This window comes from Athalia rosae, chromosome 7 (assembly GCF_917208135.1).
Source record: "Athalia rosae chromosome 7, iyAthRosa1.1, whole genome shotgun sequence".
NCBI lineage: Eukaryota > Metazoa > Arthropoda > Insecta > Hymenoptera > Athaliidae > Athalia > Athalia rosae.
The window spans coordinates 5,342,528-5,364,917 of record NC_064032.1 but is presented as its reverse complement, the minus strand read 5'-3'; the positions used below and the strand labels follow the sequence as shown (position 1 = coordinate 5,364,917).

The following is a 22,390-nucleotide window of genomic DNA, read 5'->3' as shown; positions in this document are numbered from 1 at the left end:
GTGAATACCGCGGTCGAGCGTACACCAAGTAGCGTCCGTACAGAGTAGATAGGATCTCTGTCGCTCGACGCGCGTCATCACGCGCATAGGCGTCGACGAGCTCGAATTCATGCGCGCCGCCAACTTCGATGATTTTTTACTCGAAAACAAAGCCGAACGCATCTCTGAAATTAATTCACAGGCTGTAGTATAGTTCAAAGTATATGTCAGCATTTTTTTTAAATTTTTCGGTGCTATCCATCAGTGTTTTAAAAATCATTTAAAAATTCATTGTCAAATAAACAAATGATAAATAAACTTTTTCGGCACCATTTATTTTTTTCATAAATCTATAGCCTCATCCGCGTAAATTTAAAAAAAAAAATTAAATCTCACATCATTTTTGACGAAGTTATGATTTTTTAAAGAAACCGCCTCTCAATTTTTCGATTGTTCATAATAAATCGAAATTTGCACTAATTCAAAAATCCTTTGGCACAAAAATCTAACTCCCCATGGACAATCGACATGCCAAATTAAAAAAATATCTGAGAGGTGACTGATCCGGTTCACGTGGAATGGCCCATACGTTATATTCGACAAAACCAATTCGGAATGAATTTTGTCGGTGACTTTTTCCGATTCAAAGGTTTCACCTTTTTCACCATGGCCAGGTATATATTATATATATATATATATATATATATATATCGATCTTTTAGTTTTTCATTTTTCTCTGAATTTGGCGCGTTTGCTTTAATATACCCGTTTCGGAGAAAAAGCAAACACGTGTGCAGAGCTCGCTTAACATCGACGATAAATTCCGCGCCGCGGAAAACGAAAGATAAAAAAATAAAATAAAATGAAACCAAGAAAAACAAAAATGGCGGCCCGGGGATCCGGATAGTTACGCTCCGTGGCTTTGAAGATTTCGCCGCATTTTTCGATTATACAGTTTCAAGTTCCGGTTTGATCTTCGAACGCGGATGAAATAAGGGCTTTTCAAAATAAAACCTCTCGGGGAATCCCGAAAGCCAATTATACGAAGAGTTAAACGGAAAACACGTCGCTCTCAGCGACGATCTGAACGTAACTTCTGTAATTACATGAAAATAACTTCGTCAAGAGTGTCGAGTGCACAGTTTTATATTATAAGAATCTTACATTAGACGCGGTACACATCGGAAAAACACGTCAGAGACAAAATGGCGCGAGCCGCAAAAAAAACTTTGCCGATAGACAAAATGGCGTCCGTCGGTCACGGTGCGCTATTTTATACTCGATCGAATCGAATGGCGAGAAAAAGGTAAAGGAGCCGACGCGGCAGTTTCACTTGGGCGAAGTTTGTTTAAAATTTTTCACATGTCTTCACGCCTCGCTCGTTTTTCTTTCTCCTTAATATTTTACAATCGTTTTGCCGCTTAGCGAGTTTCTTTTTTTTTTTCGAGGTTATGCCGCCCCCAATTTCACAGTTCGGTGGACGGCAGCGTCGCTCCGGCGAAATTTCTAAGAATTTTTAATCGACTTCCGAATCGGAGTCGGAAACGATACGTAAATAACCGATGTTCGATCACGTGACACGTGTACTCGAAGGGTTGCGCAGGGAGGGAAGAAGGAAGACGACGGCGACGGGGGGACGGGGGGGGGGGGGGAGGTGGTGGTGATTTCCAAGGGATTCGAAGTTCTCTTTGACGCTTCTGGGTTAGGTTAGGTCGGATCGCCATGGCAACCGGAATGTTGGTTAGCGGCGTACGGTGGTAGGTACGTACCTAACGCGGCATAACGCACTGTCCACCGCAAGCGTTCGCCTCAAAGGTTGGCGGCTGCCCCCCTCGCCCTTAATTTGGCGCCCCGCGTCCCCCTTATTAGCGCGGATATCGAGGGCTGAAAAGCTGCGGAGGGGTGCGACCCTCGGTTTTGGATTCTCGGTCGACTTGTTGGATCGGCGAGATTCTGCTGAAGCGCGGTGCGCGAAAGTGAGGGAAAAGCGAAAGGAAAGTCGCGGGGACTTTGAGCTTTCCTCGGATTGCCACCTACTCTGGAATGTTTGTACGTACGCGAGGGCAGAATATAGGTTATGTCGGACACGAGAGATTTGCGCACCGATTTTTGAAAATGGCGAAGCAATTGATAGCCTACTCCGTTGCAGAGTAAGCGACCCTTTTACCACCGAAGTGAACTTGCCCCCCCCCCCCCCCCCCCCCCTTATATTCATACTATTTGAGAAAAAAAGTTTGCCATCGACTGTCCTTCGTTTGCCAATGTTTGCCATATGTTCGTATTTTAGTTCGCCTCTTCTTGTACTTGAAAGTAACCAGTTTTCGAAAATTGGGTGGCGGGGGGAGGGGGGCCAATTTGGCCAATAATCAAGAATTTTTTTGGCCACCGATTGCCTTCCGTTTGCCAATGTTTGCCATGACTTTATTTTGGTTTGCCCCTTTTGAATTTATTTTTGTTTTTTCAATTCATGGTTATTATAATTGGGATTATTAATGATTGTGATAATAATGATGCTCCCGAATTTTTTTGATGTTACAAAATATTGGTTTTCAACCTTTTCATCTTTTTAAAATGGAAACACTGAACAAATTTGACCGTGGAGCGTGAAAAGGCAACAAAAAAATACATAAATACAAACACATTTCGATATTTGAGCCAATTTCGTGTTGATTTGTGAGAAGGAATAACTTTCAAACTAAAAAAGGCCAAACGAAAATAAAGATATGGCAAACGTTGGCGAACGAACGATAATCGCGATGGCAAAAATAATTTCTCACTAGGCAAATTTTGGGGCGCCAAATCGGTGAAGCTGGCTCCCCTAATTTTCAAAAAACGGACAACTTTTAAAGTAAAAAAAAGGCAAACTAATATATAAAGATATGGCAAACATAATTGGCAAACGGAGGAAAATCGCTGGCAAAAAATGTTGGTCATTTGTCAAATGTTGGGGGACCGAATTGGCGAAGTCCCCCTCCCCCCCTGCCGCCATTTTCGAAAATGGATAACTCTCAAGGTCAAAAGGGGCGAACGAAGATAAACGTGAGGCAAACATTGGCAAACGGAGGACAATCGCGATGGCAAACATTTTTTTTTTTTAAACAGTAAAAATTGGGGGGCCAAGTTCACTTCGGTCCTTTCTCCCTCATTTCCAGAGCGATGCATAGATAAAAAAAAAAAGATGCGAAACGAGAAATCACTGTAGCTAAACTAATTCGTCTTTCGTGTTTTTGTTTTCCTCAAGTGAATACTAAAGTGAGGTGAGGTGAGTGGAGTGAAGTGAAGTGAAGTGAAGTGAAGTGACTACCTTCATACTATACGACGATACTTATTACATCTTTTCGCAGATCCTCAATTTGGCCGAAATCCGGAGGGTCGAACGCGGAAACGACTGTCATTAACCCCACCGATCGGTGGGTACCTAACCTCACTTCGGGGCTCCTATGAAATTACGCACATACAGCCGCCACAAGGATTCGCGGTTCATCGATCAGTCGAAAAGTTTCGCAGGTTTAGCAGGTGCAGCCGGTTCGCCGTGGACCATAATACGTCAAAGTGACGGTGAAGAATGGGGGAGACCGTGACTCGGCTCGAAACGCTTTGCAAATGGCCTCCAATCGCTACAGAATGGATGCCCGAAAAAAAAAAAAAAAAAGAAGCTCGTGATGGGCCCAATTACCACGACCCTCCACCCTCCGACACAAGGGCCGAGAGTTCCTCCTCGACGAACCGACCCCGAAGTCTGAAAAAAGGCAAAGAGAAAAAAAAAGAAGAAGAAAAATAAGGAAAACGGTAAGAAAAACCGATCGCCATTTTTCGCTCGATTAAGTTTTTAATAAAAACGTTCCACGGCCGCGACCTGCAGTTTCCCGGCAAACGTCCTCCTCATCTTCCCGACACCCGATGGCTTTCGTCCCGAATTCCCGGTATCTACCTAGAAAAAAAGGCGGAGGCGACAGCCGATCGTGTCGTCGTCGAATGTTTGCATCATCTCAAGGTACACAACAACGAGCCCTGGCGATTCGCTCCGGTTTTATCGGTCGTTTAATGAAATAAGCTCCCCCGCAATTATCTCGACGTTGTTTGTACGTACGTAACGTACGGATCGCGGTGGCGGCGATATAAAGGTGTCGGTAGCGTCGTAAGCTCCGAGCTTCTTCTTTCCCCCAGGTGCAAACAAAAATACGCCAACGCGGCCGGCTGTAGATGGCGGTATTTATTTTCGATTCTCCATCTTCCTCCGTAACCCTCTTTTTCGCAGGGGGTGGGTGAGGGAAAATAGAGAGGAGAGAAAAAAAGAGGGGGAAAAGGACAGCGGGACGTCTTTCCCCCCTCTGATTATTTCTAGTGTACAAACTGCACTGACGTGGGGATTGGCATTTGAATTGCGAGGGCGACGACGTTTCCTTTATTTTTTTGGCTTTAATTTGCTTTTTTATCATCTCACCGTTCTTCCCCCTTTGTCATTCAGATGTACTACACTCGGGCCGCTGAATCTCCCTGAGAAGAGAGAAAGGAAGAAAAAAAAAAACAACGAAATTACGTCGATTTTTTCAAATCTCCCGGACGATCCCGAAGCAAAGTCGTCATTCGAACTGCACTTAACCTATAAGGTGGGAAGAGCGATGAAAAAAATCGCACGGTATTTCGACGCCACGTCAGTTTTTGACGTAGCGGAAAGAATATAAGAAGACGACGCGTGGAAAATTGGCGAGCTAAAAAATGGGGGGAAAAAAATAACGAGAGAAAATAACATGCGGGCGAAAAATATTGCGTAACCATAGAGCTTTCGGGTGAGCTGCTCGCATGGATTAGAATGAGAATTATGACTTTTCTGACCGGGTCCCTTATAATCCCTGAGCTAAATTAGGGGCACGGATTTCGGCGTTGAATAAATCTGCGAAATTCAAGATGCGGAGGCTAATTATAACGGCCAAGCGAATCGCGATGATAAAAAAAAAGATAAAGACAAAAAACCGTAACAATCAATTTTGTTGTCGAATACACGAAGGTTGACCTCCGTGAAGTTGCCCCTCCCCCCCCCCCCCCCCCCTTTTTCGAAAATCTGAATTTTTTCGGTTGTTCCACATTGTTCTAGATTTCTAATTCTGATATATTGTTTCAAAAAATTAATTTTTTGGTGTGAACTGGAATTCAAAAAAAATCGAAGAAACGTTTTTTTGCCTTAGCTCCCCCTATTTTCGAAAATTGAAATTTTTTCGATTTTTCCAAATTGTTCCAAAAATATTGTTCCTGGAGCATTTTGTGGTAAATCCAAAAACGACGCCAGAACACTGAAAAGAAGTTTTTCGACCGGTCCCCCACTTTCGAAAATTTGAATTTTTTCGATTGATCCAAATTGTTCCAGATTTATTAAATAATATTGTTCAAAAAAATTAATCTCCTAGGCTAGTGTGAACTAGAATTTTGAAAAATCGAAACAACGTTTTTTTGACCTAACCCCCCCTTTTTCGAAAATTTGAATTTTTTCGATTGCTCCAAACTGTTCTAGGTTACTTCTATAACATCGTTCCTAAAAATCAATGTACTTTTGTGAACTGGAGTTTAAAAAAATCGTAAGAACGTTTCTTAGACCTAGCCCCCTCATTTGCGAAAATTGAAATTTTTTCCATTGTTCCCAATTATTCTACAGTCGTTACAAACGTATCGTTCCAAAAGCGCATTGTCGTATAAATCCAAAGCGAGGATCCAAAAAATTAAAAAAAAAAGTTTCTCGAGTCGCCTCTAATTTTTAAAAATCACAATTTTCTCGATTCTTTCCAAGTTCTTCCTGCAGTCCTCGCGAACGTATCGTCGAATACATATAGACACATAAAAAAGACAAAGATTGGGCAAAACCGACGAAAGATTTTTCTACATATGTATACATAGGTATACGTATACCGCGAAAATTTTTCATCATAAATCGTTGTCAGCGAAATATTACCCCCCCCCCCCCCCTCCCCCCGCAGCGCTTTTTTATTCTCTCGCAGCGTCCACAGTTGCTTATATTTTCCCAAGGGAGTGCGACGCGCGGCCTCGAGCTTTTGTGGTTTCGAAAAATTATACGAAGAGAGCAACGCGCGCGGTATAAACTTCGAACGTTTATTGTGAATGATGACTCAGGTTAGCTCTGTATATATAGATACATACATATATATATACATATACATACGTACACTCTTTTATACATACGTACATATATATATATATATATATATATATATATATATATATATATATACATGGAGTAGGTAAAGAGTAAGCGGAAGAAAAAGTAGCTCGAGAATGCGAAAAAAGAAGCGTAATAAAAACCGTAGGGGATGCGACGTGGAGAGAAAAAACAAAAGTTCAGCGCGAGGGATAAAAAAAGTTTTGAAAAATTGATCGCTGTCCCGATCGATACTTTTCTCTCGACTTTATTCAAACAACGCGCGGTTCGAGTATACAAGTATAATTGCAGAATAAGAGTCTCGGAGAGAAACGGGAAGGAAAAATGAAAAGCCGAACGAAATGGAGAAAAAAAAGCGAAGAAATTGAATACGAGGGGAGGAAAGTAACTCCTAACTACTTCGGACGTGATTCGGTGCCCCGGAAAACGGGAATACACCGAACGCGTCGTCGTTAAAAATCAGGCGGTTTTAACGCGCGGTAGGGGTGGGGATGTGGAAAACAAAAAAAAAAAAAAAAGACGATCGTAGCGAACGATGAAAATAATGATAAATTCGCGATTAAATTTCGAATAAGAAGAGAGTTCGAAAAACTCGGTCGGATTTCCGTGGCGCGCACGTGGCAATTACCGAACGACGTGTAATAAAAATATAATTCAACGACGGAAAAAATTATTATCGAAACAGAATCACCGTCACGGTGGGAATACACACGTTCCACACACACACGCGCGCACGCACGCACACACACCTGCGTATTTTACACGTACGGGGCCGACAATCGGTCGCCCAACTAATTAAAACAAGCCTCTGCATGATTTTCGGAACAAAACGAAGTCGCGGACGGGGAGAAGGAAAGAAGAAAAAAAACAAAACAAAAAAAAGAAGGGGAAAAAAATAAGCCGGGTAGAAATGGGTGGAGGGGGCGCGTGTTCGGCGTTTTGTGTATATCTGCAGGTTTACAGGTACGCGTGTAGCGTATACAACGTAGACGAATGGGAATTGAAGGGGAGAGGGTGTCAAAATAGAGCAATTAAATTCAGAAACTGTAGCATAGTGCGACACCCCAACCGTTCGGACTGCAACGCTCTAATTAATACTCGGCAAACTCGAATTTGCATCGCTGCGGAGCGCGTTCATGTGAGAGTTAAATCCTCCGCGCGTCGATTCCGAGTATACGTGTGTATAATGTGGACCCCATTTTGTACGTAACTACGCGTAGGTGTGCGTGTGTGTGCGTCGCGTGATAGGTCGTAAGCCCTGATTCGAAAAATAATTGTTGGCGAACCCCCGAAAATCGAACATATACAAGGTATCGCTGATGGAAAGTTTTTCGTGTCGCGGGATTCGATTTTTTGAATTCTTGTAGGGGCCTTGCGAGACGCAAAAAAACTCCATTTTTGTAGTAGGAAATTCACCGTGTCGCTCATTGAAGGAAGCGGATGATTCCAAAAATTCGAAATTTTTATTTCTCAATTAAGCATAGATTAAATTATTTTCTTACGTTGTGGAAAAAAACATAGGAAAGGATTCTCGTCGTTATACTAATTGGGAAAATATCGAATGCCTGTATTTAATTATAATTAAAGTTTAATTTCGTTCATCTGGACGAAAGCAATTCACGTCTGCCTATAGAGGACGTCTGCGTGTCGGACCTTTTTATTTTTTTTCTACCCCACCGTGGTGGACGTTTTTAAAAAAATTTCAAATGTTTTTAACCAACCTAAAAAAAAAGTTTCCAAAAATCTCCCATTTTCTCGAATAGCTACAACTTTTAAAAAAATCGACTAATCGGGAGGTTTTCGTTTGTTCGAAATTTTCGTTTTTCAACGTACTTTCCAACAAAAGATACCTAAAAAAGATTCAGTTTTAAAATTCTACGAAATTTTTCACTTTTTTGAGCGAAATAATTAATCGACGCTTTTAATTAAAAGAAAAGAGAACAAAACGAAAACTCTGATTTATTCAGTGAATTTTCCCGCATCGCCTGTAGTGTGTAACGAATTTTCCTTTTATTCTTTTTTCGCGATAAAAAAAAAAAGGGTTTTTGGGTTTTACTCGATCTCCGAGTTTTTCTATTATCAAAAAATTGTTGTTATTATCACGAGTTGAATCAATCTAGGTATATTATTCACATAAAGAAATAACAAACGAAGTTTTTTTGATAAAAAAAATTTGAAGATCAAACAAAACCCGGAAACCCTTTTTTTTATCGTCAAAAAAATGGATGGAAAATTCAGCCCAATACGGGCGACGCGAGAGAATTCACCGAACGAATCGCTTTTTTTCTCTCGTTAAAACCAAAAAATAATCAAAAGTGTCGGATTTCAAAGACTCGACGATTTTTCTAAAAATAAAAACAATTAACGGAAACTTTGAACAATAAAAAAAGTAAAAACATATCGATTATCTGTAGCCAATTTATTGAACCTATAAGTCATGGCTTATGTGTTCAAGAAAAAAGGGCGGTTTTTAAAACTCCTTCCTGGTTCGGGTTAAAAAATTCGAAAAAAATCCTCACAAAGGTACGTCTCGTTTGCGGCGGGGTGGAAAAAGAAAAAAACAAAGCAAAAATTTTCATCAAAATCGAAACAGAGGTCGGGCTCAAGAGTGTCCGATTTCACGTGGAATGCCCCATACGTAGGTATACATCCGCCTACCTCGGGTGCGTCGCATCTATGGAAATACTGTAATCTGGGGGTTGGTTTAGCTCAAACAAAGAGCTTCGCACACGACACGTGTGCCCGCTGGACCTCGCTCCATCCGAGCTCGAAGCTCTCTGTACAACAACAGCTGCTTCGGAAGCCCGAAACTCGAGCGTTTTCCCGAACCTTCAGCTCCGCCGGAGGCTTGGCGAACCGGTGTATCGCGGCCCATTAGTACATCAGACCGAAATTACAGAAATATCACCGCGAGAGGAAACGGCGAGAAATTTCCGGGCGGATTTCTCGCCTCATATAAATAATCAAGGGGTTCCAATGTTCGGTGGAAAAAATCAGCGAGCTTTGCCGAATAAACTTTGCATCCGTCTTCGGAGATTCAAGGACTCGATGAGGAGGAGGAGGAGGAGGAGGAGGGGGAGTTTACTCAGGCGCTATTTGCGGAGGCCGGTCGAGATTCCGAATACTTTATCACCTCGGGGACCGTTGGAATAAATCGGAGCGCGCACGCACAACCTAACCTCACTCGCGCGGCGGAATCCGCAATTCGTTTCGCTTCACGTTTGCCCGGCACTCGAGATGTGGAAAAACGGTAAAACTTTCGACTGAAACGATTCGACTTTGAGACCGCGAAAGACGAGCTCTGCGAATAAGTAATCCAGAGGAGCCACCGCCGCCAATTTTCGCCGTCTAGAATCCAGAAGCGCCGATACGTCATTTCGTTGTTGCCGGTTTTCGCGGCCTCGAGCGAGCGGCGGCCATGTTGCGAGCGAGCAGATGAACACAAGATGGCCGCCAAACGCTGCGTTCATTGATTCATGTTTTAAGAATACATGTTCGAAACATGGCGACCATTTTCCGAGGCGACGAAAACTGAAAACGGCAAAGTAGCGTATCGTCCTTTCTTAGTCCTTATTCTACCGCATGATCCTTGGCATGCGTCTTTCGAGTGATATTCGTTTTCAATCAATCGAATAGTGTAGCGACGGAATTTATGTCGTTTCGTTCGCGATCGCGGCCGATAAAACGAGCCGAGTAATTCCCTCCGGAACGACGTCGACGTAGCTGATAATAACGACGACGCCGACGACGACGACGACGACGATGATGATTAATTGGACGTGCCCGTTGGATTACACGGGTACAACATATATATACGCGATAAATAAAAACGTCGGCGAGAGAAAAAAAAAACAAAAAAGAAAAGAAAGAAACGGAAAGTTTTACGAACGGAAATTAAACGTTGTTAGAACCGAGAAAAGAACTTCTGTTAAATCCCCCGAGCCGCGCGTGCGGCGATCGGTCGACCGATAAAAGTTCAAAACCATAACCTCAAAATCCCAGTGTGTAAAATCGCCCGCCTCCCAGAGAAAATCTTCGGATGTATAAACAGAACAATATCCCGAAGAACTTGAAGGTAAAAAAAAAAAAAAGAAAGAAAAGGATTTCAATTCCCCCGCACGTTGAGAAGCTAAGAAAGAGAGAAAAGAAAAAAAAAAAAGGAAGAAGATCGCACTCCGCGTTAATTATCCGTCTCTTGAGACCGTCGGCTTATAGATATGGATAAAAAATGAGGTCGAGCGAAGGTTATATTCGATGTAAATCGATTGATTATCCGACGGAAAAATATGGAGCGAATAGAAAGAAAGGAAGAGAGAGAGAGAGAGAGAGAGAGAGAGAGAGAGAGAGAGAGAGAGAGAGGTGTCGCAGTCCGCGCGGGATACTGTGCAACGTCTGGGTAATTTTTACCTTCTAGTCGGAGATCGTAATTTGTAAATTGAAGAGGGCGCTCTTTAGCATTCCTCTGTGCGGATCGGGGTGAATTTCCATCGTCTCTAAAATGCCCCTGACCCCTGCAAGCACAATGAGAATGGGAACGAGAAGATGGGAAATTAGCTGAGTCGGAAAATATCCAGTTTTGCATATTACCTGCCGAAGTCTGCGCATAATTCAGAAATTGAATATGGCCCGGCTCGTGTAAAACGCTGCTGCTTTTCGTGACGCCGCGCGAACTCCTCCTCCAACTTTTCTTATTTCGAAAATAATTTTCGCCTGAAACCGAAACAAAAAAAATTGTCCCATGAATATCAGTCCGTGTTTAACGGTGTGAAATACATTTCGAAAAAAAAAGGCGAAACAATTAAGCTGAAAAAAAAACGAGAACAATTAGAGCCGCGCTACACGGGTATGAGATTAAACAAAATCTCGCCGCGCCCTTTTTCGATGTTTTTTACTCGCTTATTGTTTATTCAGGAGATGAATAAAAAACGAGCGTACGGAGGAAAAATTCCGCGCAGAGAAAGCGCGCGGAATAAATGAAAAAAAAATAAATAAATAAAATAAAAACAAAAAAATAAAACAATAAAAACGTTTTGACGTAAATAAAAATCTTCGCAGTCTCGCCGCGCGGCAGTTCGTCATGGGATTTACGAGAGATTTGCTGTAATCCTGCCCCGAACCGAATCGAGAATACGACGCGTGTACATTCGCGAATGTGCAGAAGCAAAAGGAACGGGGGGGGGAAAAAAATAAAAAAAACGATGAAAAAAAGTGATCGATACGTCGGGAGAAATATCGCTTCGCCGACGAAAAAACGACGCTTTTATATGCCGAATCTGGGAAAGCGTTGAAATTCATATTTTCCGTACCGCGATGGCGACCTTCTCAAGGTCGTGGAAAATAAGCGAAAGAATCTGCAGATGTCGACGAAGAATCTTCTTCGCGATTTTCCGGCGTTTTTTGTTGTTTTTTTTTTTTGATTCCTTTTTTACGATTTCCCTGAGTTGCGTGTCCGATTTCGGTCTCTCAGACCGTCGATTTGTTTGACGATCGTTCGACGGCGAAGCGTTTCGTTATTTTCATTATTTTTGGCACTTTTTTGGCCCCCTTTTTCGTTCGATCGTTACAGCGTCGTACCCTGGGGGACGATGTTTTCGTTTTTCTTTTTTTTTTTTTTTTCACCCACGTTCGACAGCCGGCACAACGCGAATTTAGTTCCAAGCTGTCGGCACTTATGATCGGTACCAGATTCCGTCGACTTTAGGTTAGGTACACCTTGGGCTGATCGAAAAAACAAAAAACTGTCGACGACCCCCGAAAATCAAAGATGTCTCTGACAGAAAGTTCTCCTTGCAGGATTCGGTTCTTTCAATTTTCAAAACCGCCATTTTTAGCATGAAATTCACTGTATAGCTCATAAACGGAAGCAGATGAATCCAAAAATTCTGAATTTTTTATACGAGGTGCCCAAATGTCGCGAATCATTCGAACCCACATTCAATTGATATCGACAAACGGTTCGTATCTTCGAGAAAAATCTCGGAAAATCAATATTTACATGATTTTTCAATCAATACTCATTAATATCGGTACGTCCTCCGTCTCGTTTTTCTGATACCAACTGACACCGAGTTTCAGCAGAAAAAAAAAAGATGGGGGACGTGCAAAAATGTTTTACACTTAGATTAAAATACACCAATTATATTAATGAGTATATTAATTAAAAAATCGTGAAAATATCGATTTTCCGAGATTTTATTCAGAGATACGAACCATTTGTCGATATCGATTGAAAGCGTCTTCGTAGAATGAGCACATATTTGGGCACCTCATATGAAAAATGCAGAATTTTCGGAACCATCTTCTTCTATTTGCGAGCGATGCGGTAAATTCACTGCTAAAAATAGCGTTTTCGACGGCTAGAAAAATGCAAAAAATCGAATCTTCGCACGAAGAATCTTCGCTTCTTCGATATTCGGTGGTCGTCAAGAATCATCGGTTCCTTCGATCCGCCCCGTTTCGCCGGTACAGCCGCCGCCAAGATTCGCGGATGTTATAGTTTGCATTAGCGTGTGTTTGAAAATACGTTCTACATACGAACGGGGATACCCTCGGGGGGGTTATTCACTCGCCGATCGACGTCGGGATGGAATGCAAACATACCGTCTGGTTGCTAGTGAATGTAAACAGAGTGCTTTCGCTTATCGACTTTTCGCGGTGGTTGGTTTACAGGTATACACACACACGTACACAACGCAGGTATACACTACATATACACGTAATAAGTACACCTGGTTCGTCGTTGTAGAAAACCGCATCATTCCGCAACATCGATGCAGCTCGGCTATCGGTATTTTTAAACCTCGAAAAATCACGAGCAACGTCCCCTCGGTACACCGTCCCGAGACACGATTTTCCCGCCGGCGAAAATTCCCGGGGCGATTTTTTTTATTTTTCATTTTTTTTTTATTTTTTTATTTCTCTTCTATTCCCGGTTTCCGGTCGCCGAAGGATCCGATTCCTCGGTCCCGCGGTCCCCGCGGACCCGCAGATATTTCAACGGATTCCCGCGGCACCCGACGGAGAAGGAAAGATTTTAATTACACGTATAACGAATCAATCTCCGAATTCCGGGGGCGCGTTTCCAACCGCTCGGTAATGGGATCGTCGGAATTAATCAAGCGGAAGATGAAAGATCGCCCCGATTCTCCATCCAGTCGCTCGCTCTACGTTCCCACGAATTTCCACGGCTGCCACGAGATGTAATTGGCGACGTTACAACAACCGCTGCGCTACGGTAGTAACACGCGATCAAACGATCCGCCCAACGCGTTATTATATTTCCTCAGATTTCGGAAAAACTCGATTCGTTTCGCGATCGGGTTCGGTGTCCGCAGCCTTTCCGAAACCCGTATCAGTCCAGACGGGTTAGCGGGGCGCCCCGCCTGTCGCGAAATTTGCAAACAGTCGGCGAGCTTCGAAAAGTAAAAAAAGTGAAATAAAAACGAACGAGGCGCTTTCTTTCATCCGAAATAAGCTCTCTCCGGTTCCCCTCATCCGATGGTCTCGAAAAATTTCGACGCTTTTTTCGTACCGCGTTGCTCTACGAAACCCTTCTGTACACTTGGCGGAAAATTTTCTTTTAGGTTAGGTTGGTTCTCGCCGCCCGATTTTCGTTTCCCCCCGAAGTTTGAAAAAAAGGTAGGATCGATCAAGGGCTCGTAATTGCCCCGCGACTCGGGGCAGCCGTTTCGATTCCGAGGAATTTGGTTATATTTTTTGGAAATGTGCTTCGTGTACTTACGACGTACGGCTGAACGAAATCGCGGAACAACTGGAGTATCCGGCTCCGTTCGGTTTCCGCGCAGTAATTCTCCGTTGGATTCGCCGGCGAAACACACAACGTTCGGAAAATCAACATCAACATCAACGTCAGTTTCAGCCGAGTTGCAGAACTTTCGGTTGCGCACCGACACCCCGTTGATTGGAAATTTTGATTGCGGTCAAACCCGCGGCGGAATATAACATACGCGCGGAGAGAAACAAACGCGCCGGCGAGAATCGCCTAGCCAACTCGAAATCGGGTATTTTTGTTTGTTTTTTTTTCTCCATTTTTTCTGAATCAATCGCGCGCGCGGAGTAACAAGAGTTTCCAACACCGGGGAAGCGTGAAACGTGGGCCGAATTACCTGACCGAAAACTTGGCCGAAATTGCAACGATGAAAAACGTGATACGAAAATTGGTATGTAGGTAGGCGGGTTTTTTGACGCCCTGAGTACGAAAAAGATGGCGGCTAGTCTCGGATGTTGTTCTCCGAGGTCGTTTCGAGGTGAAACCTGCGTGAAAAATGTCGACTTTAGTTTTGAAAATTGACCACACTCGATTAGGTTTGATTAAAAAAATCTAAACACGCGTTTCACCAACGAGAAGGTTCGGTGAAACAACTTTGAAACCTGTTTTTTACTTTTTTTGAGTTTCTTTCTCTTTTTTTTTTTTTTGCTATTCACTTTTTTCAGTTCATTTACACATTCCATTTTTTCGCTTCTAATTTACATTTTGACTTATTTTTACCTCCGTCGATTGTTTCTTATTTTGCAAAAGTTAGTTTTCGTCAGTTAATCTTCTTCTTCAGATTCCAATAATTCTTTGATACTTTGAGATAAATCCGAAATTTGACTATTTTATACTTTTATTGTACTTGGCGCGTTGGGAAAAGTAGCCACAAATTTCGGAGCGAGTTTAGTGGCGAAAAAAAAATGAGGAAATTCGAAAAATCGCAATTTTTTCATAATTGACATTTATCTAAAATTGCGCAACTATCCGCGAGGTTTAGGCAGCGTGAATTCAATGTTCAGATCGTGGAGAGGAAAGTCCTGAAAAAGATGGCGCGCGAGGGGCACGGAGCAATTTAAAGAAAAATCAAAAAAAAAAAAAGTACAATTTTTGGCAATAGATTCAACACTACAACCGGTCGTGTAATTTTTCATGATCGCTATGTAGTCAATTAACTTTTTTCCACTCATTTTGCTCCACCAACAAAAGACGATCAGACTCAACGAACAGCAATAAACATAAACATTGAGCAATTCCGTAATAAAATTAACGTTCATTCAAACGATTAAACAAAGAACATCTATTCTCTGCACATTAGTTACATCCTTAAAAAACAAAGTGCACGTAAGAAATATCTGAGACGTTCTGAGCGGGGATAAACTTCGGTAAAAAAATGCTTATAGTTTTCCATCCTTATATGACACCATACGTAATTGGAATTCTTAGTCAGGTTTTCGGGCGATTCGGACCACTGACGTGGTACGACGAGGTCTGGCTCGGCAACGATCTCCGCGTCCTCTTCAATATTTGTATCGCTGAACCCACCCCACCTTATAAAGGACCCCCGATGTGGCTCCAGATGAAAGTGACGAAAGAAAGTTAACGCGTTTCAGCTTCTCAATCGATCGACTCGGCCGACGGACGAAACGAGACGGCAAAAACGGAGACGAGAAGAAAGCAAGGGGGGGGGGGGGGGGGGAAAGGAGCGTTCGCCGTTAATTCTCAATATCGCCGAAAGAATATCATCGCAGTCACTCCGTTCGGTTTAGGTTATGTAACGTATCGTCTTTGGTTTTTAGATTTGCTACGATCTATCTCGACGGAATACATTAATTGATACAGAGAAATAGATCACATAGGACATATGTAAGTACATAAATGTTCGGGATGGATCACCGTGAAAATAAAGAGAGGGAGCGGATGAATAAATAATCAACGATAGTAAATAAAGTGCCACACTTGCGTTATGATTTAATTACAGAAGCAATAAGAGCAGTGCCATTACAATATAGTCGGAATTTTTTGGGTCCTCTTGCTGAACATTGCTTGCTCAAAAGTCGACACGCTCACAAATAAATTGACACAGTTGCATAAATGAGGACAAACGATCACAGGCGTGTGTAAATGGTACAGGTGCAATGGCAATGAAAGAATATATATATATATATATATATATAGATTAGGTTGGGTAAAAAAAAACTTCTATTTTTTTTTTTGAATCTCACACAGAAAAACTTGTTGCTAGGCACCTTTAGAAAGGACTCACCCATCATGGGCTCTTAATATTAATGGAAATATTATCCTCATCATCGATTTCTATTTTCAATTCAGTTTGATATACAAAAAGTCATGTTTTATCACCAATAGCTTGTTAAGCCCGTACTATTGTCAATATCTGTAGGAAATTGAACGCTCTACAAGAATGGTTTCTTGAACTTTTTCGATAAATCTTACCATTTCAAAGATATTGAAGGTAAAAAATTGAAGAAATTGAAGAAAAATCACTTTTTGTTTCTGAATTTTGTTACTGACTGACAATGAGTAATAATTATTATCGAATGAGCTGCATTGATTCTTGTGGAAAAATTAACGCTCTTCAAAAATGGTCTCTTATACTTTTTCGATTACTCGAACCATTTCGAAGATATTCCCATTTGAATTCCAATATGCAGTACATACGAGAAAAAAAAAAAATTTCGAAAATTCGAAAATTCGAAAATTCGGAAAAGTATAAGAGACCATTTTAGTGGAGCGTTAAATTTTCTACAAGAATCAATGCAGTTCATTCGATAATAATTATTATTCAGTCATTAACAAAATTCAGAAACAAAAAGTGATTTTTCTTTAAATTCTTCAATTTTTGACCTTGAATATCTTCGAAATGGTAAGATTTATCGAAAAAGTTTAAGAGACCATTTTTCTGGAGCATTCGATTTCCTACAGATATCGACCCGAGTACGGGCTTAACAAGCTATTGGTGATAAAACATGACTTTTTGGATATCAAACTGAATTGAAAATAGAAATCTGTGATGAGGAGGATGTTCCCATTAATATTTAAGAGCCCATATTGGCTGTGTCCTTTCTAAAGGTGCCTAGCAACAAGTTTTTCTGTGTGAGATTCAAAAAAAAAAAAAATAGAAGTTTTTTTTGACCCACCCTAATATACATAGATATGTGTATCGGCGACTACGCCATAGGTTTGGTGCTTTCTCCCGAATTATTCTAATAATCGTTTATCTTTTACAAACTAGTGTGGCCACTCAAGTCGGTCAGTCCGACGAATCCGGGAGAATAAAGAATTTCGAGGATCCTTCAAGTCGACAATTATCGGTATTACCCGACAATTGACGACTCTTCGTACCTCATCCCCGCTCTAACATTACGGGTACCTACATTTAGCTACGTCCATTTCCACCAACTTCCAATTAAGGTATTAAACTTATGCGGTAAAAATTTTTCATCCTCGTTCGTAAGGAGATGTGAGTTCTCGCACGCGGTTTGCGGTTTTTTCAAAAATTTCGCCCTCCGGACCGTCCGGTTTTTCGGGGTAGTACGTAACGCGCGTTCGGCCACCCGCGCGGCATCCGCAGCATTACCGAAATTGAGCTCGTTCCCGCCGACGGACGGGGGGGCGTAACGGAAGAAAAAACGTCGCGACGAAAATAATTGCGATTCCGTACGTGGCCGGCGCCACCATTTCGACGTCTACCACGGCCTTTACGGCGAGCGGCGTTATAATAATACCGGACGCGAGGTGTGTACGGGCACGCAATCTATACGGAGATGTTCGTGCGCCGCGAATCTCCGTGGGGGCCGAGAAAGAATCTAAGGAAAAGTAGGCCGGAGCCGAGGGAGGCGGAAAGAATTTCGTCCCTCCCGGGTGGCGTTCATCGCGGGTTGCGGAGTGCGCGGGGTTTCGATCGACGATGGGTCCGCAACGACCCGTACGGGGTCTTCGAGGTCTTTTCAAGGGGTCGAAACCACGGAGTAAGGACTAGAAAAACAATAACGGCGGCTCCTCTGACGTTTCTGATGTTAGTTTTCGTGGCCTTGGACGGCGGTCGCCATGTTTTCACCATGTATTTGTAACAATTCGTTTAAATTCGCGAGGGTTTTGTCAGTGGTGAAATGTCTTGTAAAATTTTGGTACTTACGAAATGTGTGAGTTGTTTAAATTCGTATGGTCATTGTCACTGGTAAAATGTCTTTCAGTTGGTATTTATTAAAAGTATGATTCATTTTTAAATTATGTTTAGCGGATCGAGCTCGACTCCTCATCGCACAACACCTCAATCTTAATTGTCCTGTTCTGTTGATTCGTCACTTCCTACCTACCACTCCTCTCTTCTAGTATCACTGTCTCTGGTGTACTCGTTACGTATTTTTAAAACATCAATTAATGAGCGTAGCGTTTGGCGGCCATCTTGTACCGATCTACTCACTCAAAACATGGCCGCCGCACAGCAAGATGGCGTCTTGTCGCTTCTGGTTCTACCAGCCGTTATTCTGCGGTACGGGAATTTCAAGGTCTTTTCTCGGGATTAGAATCCCGTCCGTTTTATTGTAACCGAGATAAACGCGCATTTGAGGTTATAGAGATCGTGCTGACGATATTATTGACGCTTGAAGAAAAAAAGTGGTTTGTACGTACGTTTTACTGGACTCACTTAGGGTTAGGTTAGGTGAAATCAATTAATTACGTGAGTTGTTTTTTGTACAACTTAGACACCTCCCTCCCCTAAGTGAGATTCGTGCTATGATTATTCGAAGACTAAATTTCTTTTTATAAATCAGGAAAATAATACAACTTTATTTTTGTATTTATTTCCTGACTGTGACAAGTTTAGTTGAATTTTATGGAATTGAAAGCAAAAACAGATAAAAGCATCACTCTCTATATTTTTGGAAAGTTGACGTGAAATTTTCGATTCTGCCCCCTCTGTTTAAATGAGATCTCATTGCCCCCCTCCCTCCCCCATTATGAGCTCACGTAATTAGTAGACACCCCTTATATGTATTTCGATGGATTGAATCCGAATGTGAGGATTATCAAGCTCGTCAAGCTTCCAAAATTAAAGTAAATTGCAAAAAATCGCCAAAAATCGCGAAAGATTACAATTACGCAAACGAAAAATAAAATGCCTTAATCTAGATCGAATTTACCGATACTCGGATTCGGATTCAGCGTATCGAAATACGTGAGAAAAATACTTGATCTGGATCAAAAATTTTGTTTCCGTTTGCATAATTGCAATTGTTCGCGAGTTTCAACCATTTTTGGCGTTTTTGTTTTGTTTTTTTTGCAATTCACTCCAAATTTCAGGGTTGTGCGGGCTAAACCGACCAAAAATTCGGATTCAGCGCATCGACGTACGTAAGCCGAGGTAGGTCTATTCAAATGTACAGTCGACCATATTTTTTTTTTTTTTTTTCTCTTTGTGCCGGTGTAATAAGCCGCGGCAAAATCGTATAACCTCAAAATCTCTTTTTCAATCTCGGAGGAGGAGAGTAAAAAAAAAAAAAAAATGAAAAAAAATATACGTATTCGAGGACCGCTTATCGCCTCGGTTTCGGCGCGACGAGGTTTCCAGTTTTTTTTAAGAATCTTGATTATTCAATTTATCGCGAATAAAGAGGGAACCTTATTCAAGAGGGCGAGAGGCGGAAACCCTTCGCGGCCCATTGTTGGACGTGAATTAAAGCGAAGGGACGGAAATATAATCCTCGCGTATCTTATAATGAAATTCCGGCACGCGAACACCGCAAAAATACATTCCCGAAACAGAATCTAGACGGCGCCAGAAAAAAAAAAAAGAAAAAAGGATTCCCACTCCCAAACCGGAGATTCGAATGATTCCTGTCATTTTACCGAACCTAACCTCCTTTGGCAACCTCCGCCCGAAAGACCGTCGCATCGGGACGCCTTTCCCGTGTGGTTCTCCACGATCCAAGGCCTTCCGATGACCTTCGTCGTCCTTCAGCCTCTTCCGCTTGCACAAACCATGCTATAGAGTTTCCTCCGGAAGTTTGATCTAATAGCGAACGCCGACTAACTTGTATAATATCGATGCCTCCGAGCGAAATTTCCACTCGAAAGTTACAGGAGCCCCGGCGAAACCTAACCGGATATTCGTCGTCGATAAACGAGCCGATCGGGCAAAATTCGAGGCTTTTTTTCCTCCTTCTTCTCCGAAGTCACGAACGAAACCGTCACGCCTCGGAGTTCCGGGAAAATCTTTGGGAAAAGTAGTCGGCGACTCCGTCCTCAGTTTCTCGGGAAATTCGAGGTAGAAAATAGAGGCGATCAGGGTAACGGATTCCGCGAAAGTTGCGCTCGAATTTTAATACGGCGAGATTGGATGAAGGCATTCCGAGGACGCGCCATTGATTTTGGGGAGGTTTTAAAATACTTGGAAATCGTTGCGAGACGGTCGAGATATTTTCCGACGAAATAAACGTGGCTAAGGTTGGAACGATTCCCGAGTCGAGAGGGGGCTCGGCCTCCCGGTAAGACCGCGTAACAAAGCGGCGAACGCGTCGCATTGTTCGAAATTCTGAAGATTATTGTAGGTTAGGTTTTGCGGGAGACGTACGTACCCACGTACCATACCTACGTACCTACTTCGTGCGGAGTGAAAATTAACGAGAAGAAGCTACCACCGCAGTTCGGTTCACTGAGACAATTGCCAGTTTATTAACAAAGTTACTCACACATCAAACTCTCCTTTCCACGTTTATACGCCGCCATTGATACCCCGTTTTATCCTTACTTCGGTCCCAACGATTTTTCGTGCGCGGATTTTTAAGGAGTTTTCGGGATTAACCTCAAAACTGACCTGATCGGCTAGTCGTCGCCGGTTTATCGTTCTTCCATTTTTTCGAGTTTCGACTGGAGCGAAAACGAGCGGAAAGAAAGAAACAAAAAAAAGACTCGCGCTGTCGGCAAAGAAGAGCGCTCGCGTATCGTACAATGTACTTCCGGCGATGAGAAAGAAGATGAAAAATGTTACAGTTTTTTGGCGTGTAATTCGCGTCACGTGGCCGATGTTATCTCAGCGAGACATGCAGAGCGTCTACAGCTACGTTACGTATGTACGATAAATTTTATTATCGGTTTCGCGTATCGGCGTCAACCTTTTTTTCTTTTTTTTTTCTTTTTTTTTTTCCTTTTTTTTTCTCTCATACACGGTCCGCGCGCGTGGCGTTGCAGTGTACGAGGGGAATCAATCAGTCCCGCCTAAAAGGAATGGAATAGCGAATAAATTCCTTGCTCTCCTTCCTCTCTTCCTTCCTTCCTCGATTTTATTCCATTTTATCTTCCTCCCTTTTCACCCCATTCTAAAAGTTCCGCTCTCGACGCCCGATGCGTACGGATATAGCTGTATATAGATACATATATATATCTATAAGTTTCTCACTCGCGAACTCGGAGTTAACACTTCGCTAGATTCAAGGATTTCTTCCGTTAACGCTCCACTTTATCTGAATAAAAACGTCTCGGGTTCACGTAACGAAGCGCATTTCAAATAGCTCTTTTTCTACGCACGACTCGACTACGTTAGTACGGGGTGTACGGAAAAAAAAAGACGCCATTTTTCTCCACGAACGAATACCGGGCAAACCAAAGGTTCTTTCCCCGCTTCTTTGTAATCGGAGGAAATTAATTTTTTTCGTCAAATGTCGAATATACGACGTCGTGTACTCGTGATGAAATTCATCGTTCACAACAACAACAACAACAACATTCTTTTTTTTTTTTTTGGGCTCTGGAATCTGAGGAACTGGAGGTTAGAAAAGGAAAAAAATTGTAATAACCAAAGTTAGTGAAGAAGAAAAAGTTTCGAAAGCCACCCGGTTGAATGTTGTTGTTATTTTTGTTGTTGTTGTGTTATCATTATTATTATAGTGTGCATGTCATTCGATTCTGAAGCCGTAGCAGAGGCGATGGGATCCGAATGACTCCGAAGAATGCAAAAAAAAAAAAAAAAAAAAAAAGAAAAACCAATTCGGGACAAAAAACGACGTGCCCTCCGAAAAAGTAACGAAGAAAAAAAAACAATTTTTGATCGTCTGTTGTCGAACGTCAACTCGAAAACTATATGAATTTCAGTTTTATTTTTGAATTGTGAATATTTGGAATTTTTCAATAAATAATAAATTGTTGCCACGTCAATATTTATTCGAAATTGTAGTTTCTTTTTCTCTTTCAATGCAGAATGACGTTTTCGAAGTCCTTTTCGATCCCTTTGAAAGAAATTTCGATAAATATGAAACACGTCGGGAAGTTTAACGCGGCTATCGGCGAAATTTCACCCTGAAAAACAAAAGAAAGTGTTCACTACAGCGTATTTATACTTACTGCCAAGACGAATCGGCAACGAAAAAAAAGGCGGTGAAATAATAAGCTTTCCATTTCGTGCAACGTATTTTCGGGTTTTCTCCTCTTTCGTTATATTCGAGATCCCCGTT

At 42.1% G+C, this 22,390-nt stretch overlaps 1 protein-coding gene across 1 annotated transcript in view; it reads right to left on the bottom strand.

Moving 5' to 3' along the window:
- LOC105685111 (GTP-binding protein Di-Ras2) overlaps window positions 1-22,390 on the bottom strand; it is a 49,542-nt gene that overhangs the window by 14,885 nt on the left and 12,267 nt on the right. Inside the window, exons 2-3 of the mRNA XM_048657849.1 lie at window positions 10,736-10,858; window positions 10,556-10,659 (exon numbers count right to left, since the gene is read on the bottom strand). The gene's annotated coding sequence lies outside the window, so the exon portion shown is untranslated. The remainder of the gene's footprint in view (window positions 1-10,555; window positions 10,660-10,735; window positions 10,859-22,390) is intronic.